The 20,798-nt window shown below is 48.0% G+C and overlaps 1 protein-coding gene across 1 annotated transcript in view; it reads right to left on the minus strand.

Moving 5' to 3' along the window:
- The window catches only part of KCNJ9 (potassium inwardly rectifying channel subfamily J member 9), a 179,472-nt gene extending 160,650 nt beyond the window's left edge, over window positions 1-18,822 (minus strand). Inside the window, exon 1 of the mRNA XM_078669463.1 lies at window positions 18,602-18,822. The gene's annotated coding sequence lies outside the window, so the exon portion shown is untranslated. The remainder of the gene's footprint in view (window positions 1-18,601) is intronic.
- Between the last annotated feature and the right edge of the window lie 1,976 nt (window positions 18,823-20,798).

A 20,798-nucleotide genomic window follows, 5' to 3' on the forward strand; every position in this document is an offset into this window, starting at 1 on the left:
TTCTAAGCTTCCCATTTTTAGGACATACGTTTACACATGAGGGAAAGAGTTGTGCACCACATTTTTTGGAGAAGTGTGCACAATTACTTCCTCCAAATACATCGAAGGAATTACAATCCCTGCTAGGATTTCTAAATTTTGGCAGAGCATATATACCAGATTATGCACAAACTCATTAACCCTCTTTATGAATTAATTCATCTCGATTCTTCTGCTACACACTGGACATTAGAACACACAAATACTCTCAGATCACTAAAATCTGATTTGTTTGCTACAAGTCACTTACATACACGTGTCAATACCACAAACCTGGTTATCCAGGTTCTACTGGGTGCAATTGGATTTACTTATATCACTTTGAATGAAGGTGAAACAGTGCTGGTTGCTTATAAATCACAGTTATATTCCAATGCCGAAGTGCGTTTTGCTTCCACTGAAAAAATACAGACTACAGTGAAGATGGCTATCCTTAAAGAAAGTATTTTAATCAAGAGTGGGGGGAGGTAGAAGGAGCTATGATCCATTCAGCTTCCTTAGAGTTAATCATAATCAATGGGGAATGGATCACTTGTACATGTAACCAGGGCTCGGGTGTTCTAACCGTCAGTACTTAAAAAATCCTAATTCCCGTAAACAGGTTGTATGGCGGTTTATCTTGTTTCTCCCCCTGCATCAGATACATGACAGCATCATCACTGGGTCCCTTTTATATGCTTCCTCCACCTGGAGGGAACCACTGGTTATTACAGTAGTGATCAGTGATAGGTGCCAAGTGAAAGTGCTCAGGTGATGTGAGTTGGTTTAAAAAGTCATCCTCACACTCCCTAAACTGTAGCTGTATTCAGTTTGGTGTGTGTGGACAGTATAAAAACAGTGCTGTGCAAAGAGGACCTAATTATGAGTCCTTTGCACTCAAAAAGGTGGTCGACATAATTCAGACTCTTGGTGTGCCCATGGGGGGTCTGGGGGCTTTTTTCCAGACCTAGAAAAAAATGTAGGAGATGAATAATGTCCTACTCTTATGGTATTTTATCAGATTATTAACTGAATGTAAGGTCAATAGTACCTACAGGGCGAAAAAAAGAGAGTGGAGACAAAAAACATGTGGTGATAGTAAATGTGAGTTTAGTCGATTAAAAACAGTTTTAAAAGCGGTCTCATGATGATGGTCACATTGTTCAACTTGAACATGTCATAACAGGTATAAGCAAATAAGAAAAATGGGAATTCTTTATACGCTGTACACACTATATATAGTTACCGTAGTAGGGCTGTTCAATGGTTATTATATAATTCTCTCATATAAGTGTGCATTGTGACCAGTATACATTTACTACATGCAGTTTGTAAAGTGGACCAAGTACCTTGTGGTATTCTTGCAAATTAAAGTTCTGAAGAGTGTGGATACAACGGTGACGTGTTTGCTTTTGGGCGTTAGTATCCAGGTGGGTACAGATCTCCTGCTGGTTATGCAGGCGAGGGTATGGGTATATATGTGTGCGGTTCCTCTAGTCTGTTTGTTTAAGGGTATTTTAAAAAAACAAACAAACCAAGGTGCCCGGCGCTTAATCTACGGGTTAGAATCCAGGTGTTTAGGTATTTACAAAGAAAAGACGTGCATGAACCAAACGCATGATCTATGTCGCGCTAGCTTGTACATAAGGCGGGGGCGCACGGGGTCCTCGTATTATTAAAAATGGGGCCCGCGTTACCCAAACGCAAGTTCTACGTCACGCCAGCTCTTAATGCAGGACAGGGGTCCGTGTGGCATGAAGCATTATGTTGGTAGCATGCAAATACGATAGGCGTGGAATAAATCAAATATTTATACAACGTTGCGCAAGTGAGCAGGGCGCCTACCGCTAAGAAGTGCATTCGTTTTCACACTCCTTCTCTGGCCTCACCTTGGATGTATGCTTGGATTACACTTTCCTTGCTTTTTTATTCCTGTGGATTGGATTTGTGACTGTTTCTTTCTTGCTGATTAATGGCCACTATCTTCCAGAACGCTCTGCTAAAGAACTGGTTGATGGGGTGTTAGCCCCCCCACTCTTCTTCCCATAAGTTAAAAAGAGACTTGTACCTTGTGAACATTTCCGCCATTCAAGTAACTGATCGATTTGTTTAGGATAAAGTTCCTTTCGATATTTTCGGTCCAGTGGAAATCCTGCAGATACCATAAGTGTTTCGAGTTTCTATGCACGATGTAAAGGTACCTGGGTTACATTCAGATGATTGGGATGTTGAAACTGGAAACACCATGCTTTCGGAGCTGGACTATTATACTGTTTTTTAGTCAGAGGACCTGTACATGAATTCAGCTAATTATGGGGAAATGTTCTATTATCATCATTTCAGGCATCATTTTCTACAGCGAGCCACTGTCCAATGCACAATTTTTAATTATACTCAATGGGAACATTGCCGACGCCCCAGCAAGGGAGTTCCAAAACACATAAAGAAAAAATTACATATTTTTCAGGATATGGTACATCAGACCCAGCAACATAATATTTCAAATTAGTCCCTGCCCACTGAAGAAATATATTCTTACACAAGCTAAGGTAATATATACAGCTTCGTTTGTTATTAAATTGGACATTAAAGGCTATGACTACTGGAAGGACACCATTGAAATTAAATCGATTTGGGGTACCAAACTTAGGCAAGTTCAGGGGACAGAAACTTTTTTTGAGCATTTTTAATCCCAGCACTAATGATCTTCCTGAATGATACACTAGAGCAGACTACATGCCTGGGACTGGCTAGAACCAAAGAAATGAATGGCCAAAATTTTTCGGCAACTGCCCGCTTTGAAAATTGACACAATTTTTAAAAATTGCACTGAAGAACAACTCAAAAGTATGTTGCAGAATGGTACATTTAATTTCACACTTTTCGGTCCTCACGGGTAATTATCGTGGTCAGTAGACACAAATGGTTGCCATGCTCGTTTTATGAATTACACACCTGGGTTCAAGGCAAGCAGACCCAACCCAATATATTCGCACTCCCAATATTCAGGTATTGTTACCACCTATTCGGTGGGGACGTTGTGTTAACAATGGCTGGAACATTCCACACTGTCAACAGTGAAACAACATCTTTCTCTCCTGTCCAAAGAAAGAGATTTATCAGATGTTTTATTAGGCCCTAAATCTCCACATTCTAAAATATTTCTTTATGGTAGATATTGATAAAGATAATTATTTAATGTTTGCTTGTCCTGCGCACAAAAAGGCAAGGTCTAGATGGTTAACACCAATCTGCAAAAAAGTAGGTACTCTCGATCATCACACTGCTTTACGCATCTTAAAATCTGACGCGAGAACGCTCTTTGTTTGCGGAGTGGCCAAATTCTTGAGTTGCGCCTGGATAGTCAAGCATAATGCTTTACGAAGGGCGACCGAACTTCATTACATAAGCCCTACAGTGAGCAAACTATAATACAAGTAGAAAGATTAAATATTTCTTGAATTAATATATACGCATTGTCACTCATATAATGTACATCGGGTTTTACTCTTTTAAATTATAATTTTTTTTAACTCATGTTTTTATCAAGTTGGAACATTTTATTATGATGAAATGGTGTGTCATTATGTCCCGACTGATAAAATATCATGTACTTGATATGACTTTTTATGGCACTTTGTATCTGTATATAGCATATTTTTAAAAGGCATGTTCGATGCTTTTATGATACTTGTCATCGAAATAAAGTAATATTTGATTTGATAAAGATAATTTGGATCAGGTGCTTGCTGTTGTTGATAATAGCATTAATACACTGTATTTTCATAGTTACAATCTGAATACCAATGTGTCATCTATAATTGATATTTTGCAAAGTGACATGTCGACATTGTATCCGGGGCAAAGTCAGCTTAGATCGGTCATGCAATTTAGCTGGAAGCTGCAAAACCTTAAGAACGGGTGCATACCCTGGCGCTATGTAAATGGCAGCTACCTCTTCTTGCCTTTCACCCCTTCCATGTTCATGACAGAATGGTTCCATTACGAGCCACAGTGCTTGTGTGCTCATGACGGAACCATTCTGCCATGTGCACACGAGCACGAAATCCCTTTGCTGTAAACCGCAGAGGGATTTCCTTTTTTTGCCTCAGGAGGTGGGGAAGAGCTTCCCAGCCTCCTGTGGCATATTTATTTCAATGTAATGATGATTGTGTGTATGGCACGCTGACATCATTACATTGAAACTGAAACTAAATGAGCCGATCGTCTCCTTTTAGTTTCAGTGCTCATGGGGCTATCTCAGCCCTCCGAGCACCGAAACAGACAGGAGAGGTATCATTGGAAAATGGAGAATATCCCCTTTCCAATGGTGCCCCTCTCTAAACGAACCCTGCTTGGGGATTGCTGCAGGAGGGCGATCCCCAAGCAGGGATCCACCACTAGACACCAGGGAGGGGGGAGCGGCCCCTTGGGCAAGGGTCTTTGCTTCCCTCATAAATAAATGGGCATAGTCAGGGACCAGGGATTTTTTTATACATAGGGGTGGGGGCGGCCCTGAATGGGCATGCCAATGCCCCCACTCCCGAAAACACAAATGAGACAGTCTTTCATTCCCCCTGGGGGCAGATCGGTAGATGGGGGTTATTACCCCCGAAGCCACTAGACAATAGGGACTTTTCTTTTATAAAAGAGGGGTAGGGGCTGCTCACAATGGGCTTAGCCTTTCCCCCACCCCACATAAATGGGGACTGAAGACTTTCTGCCTCCCTTAGGGGGTAGGTGAGACAATGACCCTGGGTCAGCCCCCCAGGGGGGCAGAAAGCCTACTAGGCACCGGTGACTATTTTATTTCTTAGTGTAGGGGAGGGGGCTGCCCAGAATGGGCATGCCAGTGCCTCCACCCACCCTTAAAAATGGGCACAAACCTTCTGCCCTCCCCAAAGGGGTATTTGGGAGCAATAGCCTCCGATCTGCCAAGCCCACTAGGCACCAGGGATTTTTTAAATTTCTTAGTGTAGGGCTGGGGGCTGCCCAGAATTGTCATGCCAATGCACCCACCCCCAAACAAAATAGCCACAGTCTTTCTGCTCCCCCCTTGGGGGCATATCGGGGCAATAGCCCCCGATCTCCCCCCCCCCCGGGGGCAGAAAGCCCACTTGGCACAGACCTTTTTTTGCCAATGGGCCTAGCTGTATATTTTGGGTCTCAGCGCAGCCTGCACCTAGGGAAACCTAGCAAACCTGAACAATTTTTAAACCTAGGCACCCAGGAAAATCCAGGATGGGGTGACAGTTCTGTGATGGAAAGTTCTGGAATCTATCGGGAGCAACAAATTTCCACCTACCCTGCATCCCGCCAAATCTCCCGATAAAAATGGTACCTCACTTGTGTGGGTAGGCCCATAGACGGCAACAGGATATGGCCCAAAACGCAACATGGAGACTTCAAAAGTATCGATCACAAAAAGACTTGGTTTTGCGAGGGAGTCACCTGCGTTTTTTGGTCCTGGTCTCGGTGGGCATCTGGGAAAACCCAGACATTTCTGAAAACTAGACACCCTGGGGAGTCCAGGGAGGTGTGTCTTGCATGGATTCCCCCCCCCCCCCCAATGTTTTCCTACCCAGATTCCCCTGCAAATCTCCACTTTAGCAAAAAAAAAATCATATTTTCCTTACACTTCTGTCTGGGATCACCGTGCTGGCACACATGTCCTACCACCCAGCGTTCCCCTTGGTCTCCCGATAAAAATGATGCCTCACTTGTGTGGGTGTCTAATGCAGAGTCAGCCTAAAAAAACATATAAAAAATATATAGCGCTTAGAGCTCACTGTGCTATCCCCTCCATCCCTATGTTTTTGGCACTTCCCAGTCCAGGCCCTTGGCCCACCCACACAAGTGAGGTATCATTTTACTCGGGAGACCAAGGGGAATGCTGGGTAGTAAGTCATTTATGCCAGTGCAGTAATCCCAGACAGAAATGTGAGGAAAATATGATTTTGTAGCTAAATTTGAGGTTTGCACTAGATTCCGGGTAGGAAAACATTGGGGGATCCACGCAAGCCAAACGTTCCTAACCCCCCCCCCCCGTGTCTAGTTTTCAGAAAGGTCTGGGATTGGTAGGTGTCCCTAGATGGCTGTCGAACCCGGGACCTGAAACGCAGGTGCCCCCCTTGCAAAACAAGGTCGTTTTGTGATAGATAGGGGGCACCTGCATTTTTTGAAAAAAACAGAAACATAGGCTATGTCCCTGTAAAATGCCAAAATTGTGAAGAAAATGTGGGGTTGTCTGCCTGTTCCTGAAACCTGGGAAGATGGTGATTTTAGCACCATAGACCCTTTGTTAATACCTTTTGCAGGGATAAAACCGGATGCTATTCTCTGCCGCATTTTTTCCCATTTATCTGAAAAAAAAACAAAAATTTGCTGTATTTTGGCCAATTTCTCTCCCCCCTCCAGGGCAATCCACAAACCCTGGGTACCTTCAGAATATTCAAGATGTTGGAATAAAAGGACACACATTTGTCGTGGATACCTTATGTGGAAAAAAGTTACAGGGGCCTAAGCATGTTGAGCTCAAATAGCCAAAAAAAGGCTGAGCATGGTGGGAGGCCTAGCAGCGTAGGGGTTAATCTGACACATAAACAACAACTCATGGCTGAGCAAGATGCCACCTATAAAATGTTGCACTTAGAGAAGTTAAAACAACTCCCATTTACCATAGCCAAAACATCTTCAGCTGCCTGGTTAATACATGGTGTTCTATCTTTACAGATTTCAACATGTCAATTCCCAGCTTGCATGAAACATTTTCCAGTCTGTAAATATGAGACCCTAGGAGACAGCTTTATTCATAAATTATGGTCACTCCCCTTTTCCTATCATTGTGAATGCGTCGATAAGGAAATCTTCCTTACTGGAGAAGAATGTGACTCTTCTGTCTGACATTCACTCATTTGCAAACATGTGACTATTCATTTTTTTTTGTAAAACGTTTTTTATTGCAGATTGAGCATCACAGTACTTTCAGTAGTGCGAGATCATTTCTATACAGCCTCCTCCATCCCTTGTTTCTGCACCTAGTCCGTATACACAGCCTTACTGCCCACATCCCGAAGGCCGGGCGGCAATAATCATAGTCTCGGTGCATGCTATAACGGCTCTTATACTTAACTTTTACAGGAGGCACTCTGCTGTCTGCTTTTCGGTGTATCAACCCTACTCCCCCCCCCTTGGGCAACTTTCCCTCAACTCCCTATGGCCTATTTTCTAAAACTGGCCCTCCCCCCTCCCCTCTCCCTCAGTGTCCCCACCTACGCCTAACTCTGAGTGGATCGAACCTGTGGCTATGGACAGAATCAATATGTTGTTTACTGTATGTGTATGTCTGGTGTGGGTGACGGTCCCGCGGTAGACCCAGTATGGTCACCAGGGCCCTCTTGGTCCGATTCCCCTTCTTCCTCCAGCGTACTGTCTCGCAGCACCTGCACCATCGCCTCCCACGCCATCGCTGTGTCGTGTGCTCGTTCGTCTGATCCACGTCGGGCTAGCTGGTACCTGATCGTGCTCTCAGCCGCTGCCCATTTTAGAAATTCGTTTAGCCATTTCCGGTGTGTCGGCCGCGTTTTGGATTTCAAATTCCTGGTCAATTCCCTTTCCGCGAGAATGAGGCCCATGTCAATGAACTTACTCGATAGTTTATTTTTGGGCGTATGTGGGAACCAATGTAATATGCCAACAGCCTCATCATATTGCAGGTTCCTTTCAGTCACCTCATTCAACGTAGCGCCAATGTCCCTCCAGTAGTCCTGTAAGTGGGGGCAAGTCCTCAGCATATGTATCAGATCCGCTTTCACCTTATTACACCTGGGGCAGGCTGCGTCCTCCATTCCGAAGTACTGTGCAATCTTGCCCGGGGTGAGGTAGGCCCTATGTATAATATATAGGTGAATAAGCTGGAATCGCGCGTTTCTAGTGCTCTTCCTAGCCCTCCGCACTAGTTGGGACCACGCAGCATCCGGGATTTCCTTCTGTAAATCTGTTTCCCATTTAGCCTTCAACGCCACCAGCGGTTGCAAGGTTTCACTTAACATTCTTGAGTAGAGACACGTTACTGCTTTAAAGGTGCCCGCTGCCATCATTGTGTACTGGCATGCTAGTGTCGTCGGTGGTTCGAGCAACCCTTCTCCCCAGTGCGCTTGTACGGCTCTCACCACCGCCGCGTGTAGGAGATAATCTCCTCTCGGGAGGTCATAGCACTCCTGCAGTGTCCGGTATGGGGTCAGTACGCCATCCTCGTAGAGATCCCCCACCATCTGTAAGCCCGCCTCCTCCCACAGCTGGAGCCTCGACCAGTCACCCCCATGGGGGAACGCAGTCACCATGCCCAGTGGTACCTCGGGTGCATATGGGTGTTGCACTCCCGCTCGCACCCTTGAGCGGTTCCAACATAGTCGGAACGTTCGTTCCTCTTGAGACAGTCCACTGAGCGCTAGCTTTTGGTGTAACACGATATAGGACAGCACGTGGCGGGGGGTGCCGTCTTCCCTTTCCTGTTCCGGTCCACGAAACGCTCTCGCCACCTCCTGTGTAAACGTTTGTAGTTGGGCCGCCAAATAGTATAGCTGGAAGTCCGGGACCGCTAGTCCCCCTTCGTCTTTGGTGCGGGTCAGTGTTGTCAACGCGATTCTGCACCTGCCCTTTCCCCATAAGAACGAAATTATCACTGTCCTCAACTGTTGGAAGATTGCTCTAGGCACCCAGATGGGGAGAGTCCTGAAGAAATACAGCAATCGCGGCAATGCAATCATTTTTAAAAGAGCCACTCGACCTGCCACTGACAGAGGCAGGGTGGACCAAAAGGGCATGTTGGACCGGAGTGCTCGGATACAGCGGCCCACATTGCCCTCCAGCATGTTCACCGGCTCGTGGTAAATGTGCACCCCCAGGTAGGTCATACAGTCAGGTTCCCATCTAAGCAGTGGACGAGCCGGAGGTTGGAACTCCCCTTTCCGAAGGGGGAAGGGGAGCCAGCAGCCTCTCTGCACCTTCCACGGCCCTCTCGGCATCCTCCAGATAAAGGAGAATGTCGTCCGCGTACAGTGAGATAAAGTGTTGTGTCCCTCTAAAGTCCAACCCTTGATAATAGGTACCCCGTCTGGCCATTGCTGCCAGTGGTTCCACCGCCAGTGCAAATGGCAGGGGAGAGAGTGCGCACCCCTGTCTGGTACCCCGATGCACCTGGTATGGATGTGAGACCAGGGTGCCAACCTTCACCCTCGCCCCTGCCGCCGTGTATAACACTTTCGTCCATGAGATGTATCCATCCCGAGGCCGAACCTCCGCATCACTCTGTATAAATACTCCCACTCAAGGCTGTCAAAAGCCTTCTCCATATCCACAGCTAACACGAGGGGAGTCCTCGCTCCTGGGGGCGGGTTGTCCACCAGTTTGAGCAGTCTGCGGATGTTGTGGGTTGTGTTACGGGTGGGTATAAATCCGGACTGGTCTTTATGAACTAGGTCTTGCATGTGGGTTACTAATCTGGCGGCTAATATAGTGCTCAGTATTTTATAATCCGTTGTTAACATGGATAGTGGTCTATAAGACGCTGGGTCTGTGCTCTCTCTACGCGGCTTGAGCAGGGGAATCATTATGGCCTCACTCATCGATCGGGGGAGACAGCCTCTGTCTTTGGCCTCATTATATATCATTTGTAGCTTTGGAGCCAAGTGGTCCAGGTATCGTCCGTAGAACTCGATGGGTAGGCCATCTATTTCCGGAGTTTTGTTACGTGCCATTCGTTTCACTGCTCCCCTTATTTCAGTTATCTCTATCGGGCCCCCTAGCGCCTCAGCCTGTGCCCGCTCGAGCTGCGGCAGTTGTAGTTCCGTTAGAAAGGTGTCTATTGCCTCCGCCTGATCTCCCAGCGCGCTTTTGTATAACGTTTCGTAATATGCTCGAAAGCAACTCAATATACCCGATTGCGTGCTACAGATGCGGCCTCCTTCCCCCTTCAAAGCCAGGATCGGGTGACCACTCCGAATGGGGTTCGCCAACCAGGCTAGGAGTGCGCCAGTTTTATCCCCCTCTGCGTGTGATTTCGTTAGGTACTTTTTGTAATCAAAACTGCGAAGGCGCTCCATTTCCACTGCTACCGCCTCCCTTGCTTCGCTAACCGTCCCCTGCAACTCGGGCTGGTTGGGGCGCGTCCGTTCGGCCCCCTTAGCTTGTCCTCGGCCTTCCCTAGGTCCTCTAGCAAAGACGTGCGCACCCCGGCGTGCTTCCCTATACAATGCCCCCTTACTACAACTTTAAAGGCGTCCCACTCCACTCCACTGCTCTGGTCGTAGTGGATCCCTCGTTCTCTGTATTGGGAGATTTTCTCTTTCAGTTCTTCTCGGAAGGGCGGGTCATCGAGCGTGTCTGGCCACAACCGCCACGTCGGAATCAGCAATGTCTCAGCCATCCAGTTCAGCGTCAGGAGTAGTGGGTTATGGTCAGACAGCGTGCGCGCTAGATATTCAGTCCCTGTCACTACTGGAAGTACCGCATGGGAGCACAAAAAGGTGTCAATGCGGACATGGAGGTCATGTGGGCTAGAGTAAAATGAATAGTCCTGCTCCATCGGGTGTTGGATACGCCATGCATCTGTTAGTCCCCATTGTCCTTGCCAATCTATCCTACATCTCGCTAGTCTATGTATTGGGGATGAGTGCAGTGGTGGATGCGACCTATCTAATATCGTGTCCTCTATGGAATTGAAGTCCCCCCCCAACAGAACAGGACCAGAGAGGTAAGTGGCCAGTTCCCCGGACAGTCTAGAAAAGTAGTTTGCTTGGTCAACATTGGGTGCGTAGATACTGCCAAGTACTATGTGTCGGCCTCTAAGCGTACCTTCGACTATCGCAAACCTCCCCTCAGGATCTATTGTATGTCTGGTTACTTGTAAAGGAGTGCCCGCGCGTATCCATATTAATACCCCTCTAGCAAAAGCAGAGTATGTGGTGGCGAACAATATCCCTCTCCATCTACGCTGTAGCGCAGTCCCTTCCTTTTTCGTCAGGTGGGTTTCTTGTAGAAATGCAATTTGTACCCCCCTGCGAACCAGATAGGCATGGATCTTGTGCCTCCTCGCCATAGTGTGCAACCCCCTCACATTCCATGACACACACTTTATCAATCCCGCATTAGCCATTATCCCACAGTGTCCGGTTCAAGTCACAGAAATATCGTCTCCTGGCATCAGGCGTGACACTGATCCCTCCCCCCAACAAACTTCCCCTTTCCCCCCTCCCATCGCTACGCCTTGAGTCCCCTCAACTTCTCCAGGCCCCCCCTCCCCCAGAACAGGACCTAACCCCGAAAGAGCAGCTCCCATCCAAACTAAGAACGAGCAAACGTGCTCACAAGTTCTACTAATCCGCAGTCTGCACTACGGAGGCCGTAAGGGCCCTAAGGGGAGTGTGCTAGGTGCGAGTACTAAAATCCCAGTTCCCCCCCCGCCCCACAATACGCAATAGCACTCACAATTTGTCAGTCTTACAGCCTCCTGCTCGGGCGTTCACAGCGGGAGTCCCAATAGCCTCAATTCCAGGAGAAGCTCAACCGCTCAATTTCTCAGCCCTCAATAATGTTCTCCGATGTCTGTGGCGTGACCGTCGGGCCCCTCAAGTCGCTAAACTCCGAGTGTTCTGTCTCTGAGCCCGTACCTGGTTCATCTGTGCCTGAGACTCTCCCAGATTGGGCGAGCGCTGAGCCCGAGACATCCATTACCGCCTGCAACGCTGCTCTCCTCTCGTCCTCCGTTTGGAATTCCGTAGGTTTCCTGGATTTCTGGTCTCGCCCTCGGTGCCTCCTTGGTTTCCTCACCAGCTGTTTCTGACGTTCCTCCTCCGCTCTATAACGGGCCCCGTCTGTGCCCGCTTTGTAAGTGTCCCACCAGGCCCATGCGTCCGCCGTCGTGGAAAAGAGCAACGACTTTTCGTCCACTATGACTCTAAGTCTGGCCGGGAAAAGGAGCGAATACTGGATGCCTTCAGTCCGCAGCTCTTTTTTGATGGAGAGGAAAGAGGCCCTTAGCTTCTGCGTTTCGAACGTGTAGTCCGGGAACAGCGTGACTCTACTATTGTCCACTTGGAAGGGGCCCTTTTCCCGGGCTCTCTGTAGAAGCCAATCCCTGTCTTTGTAGTGCAGCAGTTTGATGATCACTGGGCGAGGCGGAAGGCCCGGTTTTGGGGGTTTGGCTGGAACTCGGTGTGCTCTTTCCAATGTGAAAAAGGGCGAAAGGCCCTCAGGGGCCACCACCGCCCTCAGCCAGTCAGTCAGGTATCCCACCATGTCAGATCCCTCTTTTTTCTCCGGAAGGCCCACCAGGCGCACATTGTTCCTCCGGCTGCGATTTTCGGCATCCTCTGCCCGTCTTTCCAGGGTCTGTATACGTTCCAGAGCCTCCGAGAGTCGCCCCTCCATGGTCTTATGTGCTGGCGCTAAGTCCTTTAGGGTGTCTTTGACCCTATCTGCAAGCTTTCCGTGATCAGCTCGCAAGAGACCCAATCCTGTCGAGACTTGCGCAATATCCTGACGCAGAGCGTCTTTGGTGGCAGCGATGGCCTCCAGGATACGGTCCTGCATCTGTTGTAGGTCCGTCGGGGTCTGAAGGACATCTTCAGGTGTTTCGGTGGGTGGGGGGCCGTCTCCCCTCGTACCCCTGGGTTTCCCCATCTCGCGTCGGGTCGGGTGTGTCTGGGTCCCAACGAAATATGCCGCTTGGTTGGTAACAGTCAGCTATGTCCCTGGTTGAGAGCGACCACGGGCCTCTCGGTTCACACTGGTCCCCACGTTCGCGTGTCTTTCAGGGGGTCCGATCAGCTCAGTGCGGCGTGGGTCCTAGACGCAGGTCCTTCTCGGTTGTGCGGGTCGGCTCTGCCGTCTTACTTGTGGCCCTTGTTAATAGTTTCTGGATTCGTTGTCAATGGCGACACTCAGGGTCCTGGGCGAGCGGTGTGGGTCCTGGGGTAACTGCGCGCCAGGTACACAACGATCTCACTGCTCTCAGGTGTCTTCTCCAGTTGAGCAGCACCGCTGTGTGCGCCTTGGCACCGTTAAAACTCCCGTTGGTGGGTCCCGTGTCGTGGCCCACAGATTCCGGCTTGTGTGATCGTCAAGAAGTGCCGCCTCCCGTTGCAGTCTCGGGCCCCAATCTGCCAATAGGGGAGCAGGTCCGCCACCACCCGGTGTGCCCCGGAGACCCACGAACACCGGTCACGTTCAAGGTCAGGGGGGGGCGGTCAGTGGCTCGGTGTAAGGTCGTCGAGTGCACCCAGGCCGGCAGCGGTCCCCCAACCCACGCTGGAGGTGCAGTCGGGAACTCCCCGATCTTCAATGGTCGGGCGGGCCTGATCCCGAATCCTATGTAGGCCCCAAGCCGGGGGGTCGCGTGGTCAGGTAACCCGGCTGGGTCAGGGCTGCGCTCGTCAATCGGTCCTCTGCCCGGCCTCCTTCCTCCACGCCGCTCACAGGTGGGGTCTCAGTGGTGGGAGTGTGAGGCTCGCTAAGGCCGCGCCTGGCGTTGAAGGCGGCGGACGTCAGCCAGGGCTTGGTTCCAACAGGGCCCAGAAGCCGGGGAGTCCCGTAGGTTGCTCGGGCAGATAAGGGGCGTATCGGGACTCACCCAGAGCTGGGGGCCGAACCCTCCGGGTCCGGGTCGGAGCGCGCCTCCTCCGGTTCAAGTTCGCTTCGGGTAGGGGTAGATTCCGCTGCGACAGTGCCTCCTACTCCCCGGGCTGCAGGCATCGCCGGGTACGCACTCCGGGCTCCGATACGGTCGCCATTTTGGTCAGCTTCTGGCGCTCCACTCCTCGCTGTGTGAACCGTTTACAGCGATCGGCCGAGAGCCGCCGGCCCCCAAGCAGGCACTGAGGTCCGCTGGCAGATTGCCCCCCGAATTTCAGGGGGTCCGTCCGTGTGCTGTGCGGATTAGTGTCAGGATTTACGGGCGGAGGTCGGGAGCCGCTTTAGGCAGCGACCATCTCAGTTGGCTGCTAGCCACGCCCCCCCAACATGTGACTATTCATGGCTAATGTAATGCTTCAGTAGCAATTTGGCCTGCTATCTTATTGGAATACTAGCTCCCCCCATGCTCCCACTTATTACTCTCCTTTAAAATGGAAGTTTTTTAATGCTTAGTGATCAAGACTGCTGCAGAATGTGAGCTGGTATCCCCTACATTTAGTCTATCTCCCAGCTAGTCTTGTGCTGCAATAACATCCTTCCCCTACCACGCAAGGGGTTATGGATAGTCTGTTATGGCCTTCCATTCCAACTTTGAAGGCAGATTTTAACTAGCTAAGCAGATCAAAGCATTATTGTTTCAAAAAGAAGTAGCCCTCACATCTGCTCTAGAAACTTTGAATTACAAGTTGCAAGGACATCGAGTGAGATACAGTCCTTGTTAAACACAAACCTCCCATTACATTCTGGCGAATAAGTTCAGCGTATTGTTAATGTATCTAATGCTGCTGGCCTTGCAATCTTTTTTAAGATTTTGGGCTCTGGCTTTGTCAGTTCATTCCAAACAATCTTTGGAGTAATACCGGCTTTCATTCATTCCCTTTTTTCCAGTGTGTTCTGTGGATTCCTGCTGCTATTATCCTCATTTGTGGCATTTTGTATCTATGTGTGCCCCCCCCCTATTATGGAAGTTCCATTTGAAAGTCCACTGGCATTACCACCGCCCCAGCCGTGTCATGAGCGCATGCTTCAATTATTTGAAATCTTATTGCTCCGGAAACTGGACCTTGATTGGTCACTGTCATTCCGACCCATCTGGTTTACCTACGTGCAACCCGTGTTTCACTGCATTGCCTCTGGTGCCCCTTTGAATGGGCACTGGATATTTGCTTGGCCTTGTAGACGGTACTCCCGTGGACATTACCCTACTGATGAGTCCATTGGCTACCCATTTTCAGAGTTGTCCATAGGCCTATGACTTCTTCATTATGCGAGCTATGAGCCACTCCTACCCGAGAAGATGTGTGCATCAGCCCATGGATCACTAAATACTGTCTCTAATAACATGGATGCAGGTTGCCCAGCAACTTTCTCAGCATCGGTTGAGACCGAGGATCATGGTGCATCACAGTGCTGACCAAAGGTAGGGTGTCGTGTATATCCTAGAGGCCCACTGTGTTTCCTTCTTCAAGTTAGCCTAACTGCTTGTAATAGCCAAAATTTGCTTTGCACAGATTATAAAATAACATGCTTGTTTTGTGTTACAACTTTCTATTCCAAATAGGTTTTGATATATTTAGTTCTTCGTTGGGATTCAGAAGGACCATTTCATACAAGGTTTTTGGTTGGACCCTAACACCTAGACATAATGGAAAAATACAGCTGCTGCTTTGAACATGTAATTCTTAGAAATATAAGCTGGGACTTGTTTTGAAAACAGACGGGACAAATTCTCGCAGAGCAAAGGCCCCAAGACGAGAGAGAGCTCCGCTGCCTGAGATGTAGATCAACTACCTATGTATGGGGTCCCCCACTAATCCCAAAGATCTATAATATAACACTGTGTTTCTATAGTGAGGATAGGCTTAGGCAGATCTCTCTCTCAATATAACAGGGCTTCTTTTCATTCTGTATAGTCTGTTGATTATGATAATTACATTTTTTTAACTGTATATGGCTTTTAATTGCAGCGCAGTTATTACAAAATAGAGGACGATAGTTTCAATAAATATTGTAAGCTTTTTTCGCGTCTCTTTTCTGTTTGTTGTGGATATGTATGAGTGAGAGAACGAAAGGTGATGGCCTGTTACCGCGATCCCTGAGAGGGCCGATACTGTTGACTTCTAGGGTGCCAATTGACTGGTTTCTCTGGAAAGGTTAGGAAAGCACGTAAGGCACTATGAGTCTGGATATGGGCCCATAGGTACTGATGTGGTATGGTGACTCAGTTCCTATGTAATGATGTTCTATGGTCCCAGCATAGTTCTGTTTCTAAGCAGAATCCCTGATACATTGCCCACTCTAGTGTGTGAAAAGGGGCTTGGTTGCCCTAATACGGGTATAGTGCTCCACGTATCACTTACAAAACATCACAAAATAACATATCATATTTTACTATACAATAACTTAAAGAAGAAAGAGCGACCTAACAAACTATAACATCACTAAATGACACAACATAACTTTCACCGCAAACCATCATGACACTCAGGTATGTGATGATGGTAAATATGCCAATCCCGTTTGATTGCTCCATTTTTCCCTCCGTCCAACCATGCACCCCAGGACCGCATCAAGACGTAAAATCTCACATTGGACAACCCAGTGCAGTGACCAGCTAAGCAGGCTATAGCAGTGGTTAATTAACTTAATTTATATATTTTAAAGTGCTGGGGCTCTCGTCAGGAGGCAGCTTGCGCCAACCTTCCCTTGTAAGCGCCGCCTAAAACAGAACTCCTGTGCCTACCAAAAAGGAATGTTTCCATGCTCTAATACCTTTGGGTCGAGTTTGCTCTAGAAGCACCAATGTTCATGATTAAGTGGTGGTGCTGAGTACCGGAAACCACTGGCTCAAATTAAGCACTGGGCTATAGTCATAAGGAGCACCATACAGGGACCTGCAAAGCTCTCACCATGCTAGAAACAATAAAACTGCTCGTCTGTCACTCACACGTCATCATCCAACACACTGCTATGCGCTGCTTCCCATAACATGATAACCTCACCTAGGTGGTAATCAGACACAAAACAGAAACACCTCCCACTTAGGGTCATAACATACATTACAAATACAACACCCTTCCCCACCTACATGGCGTAGCTCGCTGCCCATGTAGGCAAGTGCTTCGGTGCCCCACGTAGGTGGAGTACGCATTAATATAAATGTTGCAATATAATTTTAAAATAACATAGCATAACTTACCAGGACATGGCATAATATAGCATGGTTTGCACTAACATAGCATCATAATATAGAATAGGAAAAAACATAAAACCTGCCACCAATTGACCAAATATGATATAAAATAACAAACAAAAAATAACTTATCATACCAAGACATACCATAAACTAACATAAATAATGCAATATAACGTAACGTGACATCATATAGCATCGCATTATATCACTCTTGACACTGTGAGCTGGCGATCAGCCTCTTTAGGACCGCAGATCTTGAACTTAGCCTCGAGAAGCGCCGGGGATGCTGTGTCACGCCAATGTAAAGATGGGACGTATACCCCAGCCCCTCTCAGCTGAGCAAACACTTTCTATTGAAAAACGTCTCTACGTGAAGCTCCAACACAGAGAATTTCTCTCCATGAATATAACTGAAGCTAATAAATCCCACACAGTGTATGTGTAAGTCGTGGCCCTTTTTTTCCCAGGCACCCCTGCTTCCCTGCGGTTGCCATGACAACAATCTTAGATGTGCCTTCGGGAGATTTTTTTTATGATGGTAAACTCTGCCTTTTTTCCTCGTCTCTGCCTTTGCAATTTCGAAGAAACTAGAAAAGCCTCCCAGATCAGACTGGCCCCGATCAGTCACATTTCATGTTTTCTCTTCTTCCTTCGTTTTTTTCGAGTTAATTGGTTATTAAGGCCAATAACACCATGTTCCACCAATGTTCCCAGCTCGTCCTAATGCATCTATATAGTTGCACATGTAACTAGCGTGCACCCGTACACAGGGGCAATTATAAGTATTCAGACCATTCACTAAGAACATATCTGTATGCGCACCCGCGTGGCGTACCCTGGTGGCATGTCACACCACGCACACACAAATGTACACCATCACGTATGCAGACTGTTTTTAACATGGGTATCAACTGCTATGAATGTTTCCCTCATGTGTGCCGATTAACAGTTACCTGTATTAATGTTTGTACCGAAAAGTACTCTATTTCTAAAATAATGCAAAATATTCACACATACGTACTTGCATTTTTGACACACGTTTCGCCCGCATCCTGCTTCTAAAAACTCACTGTAGCCTTCCTTCCCTGGACCCTAGCGCCTTGACATCTTACCCTACATGGCGCTTTTGAGTGTTCAAAGGGTTGCGTGGGTGTTGTACAGAATCAACACTGCAATAACATACAAATACCTCACAATACAGATATTTTCATTGCTGTGTTTCGTTAAGTTCGACAAATTGCAGTTTCGCTCCATTTCTATACATTTTTTTAAAATCAGGCTCCCATCACATTGGGCGGGGGGTCACCGGAAAGTGTTTTTTCAGACGCTCGCAAGTGGGTGGTTCATTGTTCACTCACACCATGGGAACGTTTGCTTACAAGGAGTTTTGCCCAGTATTAACCCGGAAATGTGGACAATGGGGATTACTTCGGAGGGGGGAGGAGATGTGCCAAGAAATATCCATCAATAGGACATAGCGCCTTTAAAGCGTTATTTAGATATTCGTCAAGTATTCCTTTGCTTCGTATAGTGCCAACGTGACACACGGAAGCAGCTTCATAGCGCTAGCATACATGTATAATACAGTGGGAGATGTTAAAACATATACACTCGCACTACGATATTGACACCCCTTCGTGCGGCGCCCCACTTAGAAAACTTCTGCCGAGGCGGGGGACGCCCGCCGAGCCTTACCTGCGAGGAGACGGGCGGGGGACGCGGCCCGTCATTGTGGGCGCCGGGATCATCTCACCATGGCGGCGGCAGCTGGACGCCCGAGGTGCCGGAAGGACCGTGTGTGTCTTCAAGGGTGGCCGCCTGGCGCGCGCTCACCTCTCTGCCCGTCCTAGCTTTCCACTGGGTACCTGGGCAGCTCGCTTCCCTCGTCCGCCCCTCCTCCCGTGACATAAATGGAGTGAGAGAAAAGAGGGCTCAGGAGAAAAGGAAAAAAAAATCCGAAAAACGAGCGGACTGCAGCAGAACAGAGGGAAATGCAACCCAGGGATGCTTCTTCAGTGGTGGGGATTTTTCTGCTTCTGAAAATCACCCTGTCACAGTTATTAAAAATAGAATGGCTGCGTGTGGGTGAGCGCACACATATGTGTGTGCACGGGAGAGGGAGAGAAAGGGAGCACGCGGCTCTCGCTGCTTAATAAGCCAGAACCGCTGCTGTGTTCCCAGCCGTGACTGGCAGGTGGGGGCAGGCCTCAGAGGTGCGCCGGTTGATAGGTTCTCATCCTGTGTTTGCCACCCCTTGTCTCTTTGTGTGCGCAGCGCCCCCCCCCCCCCCCCCCACTTCCTACCTTTGACCTCTCGCGCTGAACTGCTGCCTCTCAATACTCTCCTAATAGGAAATTGAAAGGTTTTCCTGACATGCCTGTCTGTGCCTCTAAGGTCCAGGGCAGTGCGGTGAATTTGCTTTTCAGTGGAAACTTTTTTTTTAATGGTTTATTTTTCGGATGCATTTCTAATGTGTTTGAGACTTTGTGCTTTTGCTTGTGTGATTTGAAGACTTAAAATCGCACCATGAAACCAAAGGAGGGTTGGGAGAATCAAGCCAAGGGGTGTCTGCGACTTCAACTATGGACATGATTGGCCCGTAAAGAAGCAGGTATTTGTGTGCCATATTTAGGGGATAAAGGTTTGATCAGGTTGTGTGGGCGGTGTGTGTGTGTGTGTGGGGGGGGAGGGGGGGGGGGCACACATTAGGGCACCCATTTAGTCCAAGGTCAATGAATGTCTTTGTTATGTGTCAGACTCAGGGGCCACACATCACATTCTGCAGGGGAGCCCCATCATTTTGCGTGCCAGAATAATATTGTCAGACAGGCTTCTTTTTCACCAATTGAAATCTGAAAAGGGGTTACTAACAATATAAAAAAAATATTTGAGTTGGTGAATTACAGGGTCAGTCAAGCAGAGTTTCCCCTAACATGAGTGAGTGGAGCAAGATCACATTTATACCTTAATGCTCATAAATTTCAAATAGGGTAATCTGATTCATCCTTTAAAAAAACTACATGTAGCTGTCTAGTCTGTGCTCAAAAGGAAAAGTGAAATGACCTTCAAATGGCAAGAATATGAAATCATTTCAAAGGAATAGGCTAGCCTTCATTTTCTAGCATCAAATGACAACAGCCGCGGCCCGGGGAGGGCGCTACGAAATTCGTTTTATTTATTAAATTGTTTACTTACCTCACATTATCCATATTCCAGTGTTCAGCACCCCCACCCTGCCCCTCCCCGCCCCGCCTTTCTGCCCCACGGAACTCCCTCCACGGGCCGCGGCTGAATGCCAAGAAGTGGGAACAGCTCAAAATCGGAGGCAGGGAGATTCTTAGCATGAGCAAAAAACACATGGCTGAAGCGGGTTATAGTTCCTGCATGCAGGTCTAGGTCTCTTGGTTTGGAGAGTCTATAAAAGTCCAGGGTAGTGCTCTTTTTAGGGGCAAGGGCCCTCACACATATCCCAAGGGGTGTCATGCTTCATCCTCTTCAACTCTCCTGTCGAGCATACCTTCATTGGCATACTTCACAACAGCACAGTTTGCATCCATGCATTTCAAGAACTACACTTGGGTTAGCCACAGAGTGTCAACTCTGACAAAGTGGACAAGCTGGGTCGACATTTGAAACATCATGGCAGAAAAAGACACACTTATGGAGTGGGGGATACGTGTAGACAATTGAACAATGGAGAAATACCCCCACATCCTACTGCAGAGGTCACAAATCGAAGAGGCACTAAACCGATCCTAAATCACAGCTGCGAGAATAACATCAAAATCCAGTTTTATAAGAGTGGCGGAATCAGATACTGTACAGAGGCATGTGCAACCGATGATGCAAGGAAATCAGACGACTTGGCCTGGATCTCAGCAGCGCTGCATAC

Source organism: Lissotriton helveticus, chromosome 12 (genome assembly GCF_964261635.1).
Source record: "Lissotriton helveticus chromosome 12, aLisHel1.1, whole genome shotgun sequence".
NCBI lineage: Eukaryota > Metazoa > Chordata > Amphibia > Caudata > Salamandridae > Lissotriton > Lissotriton helveticus.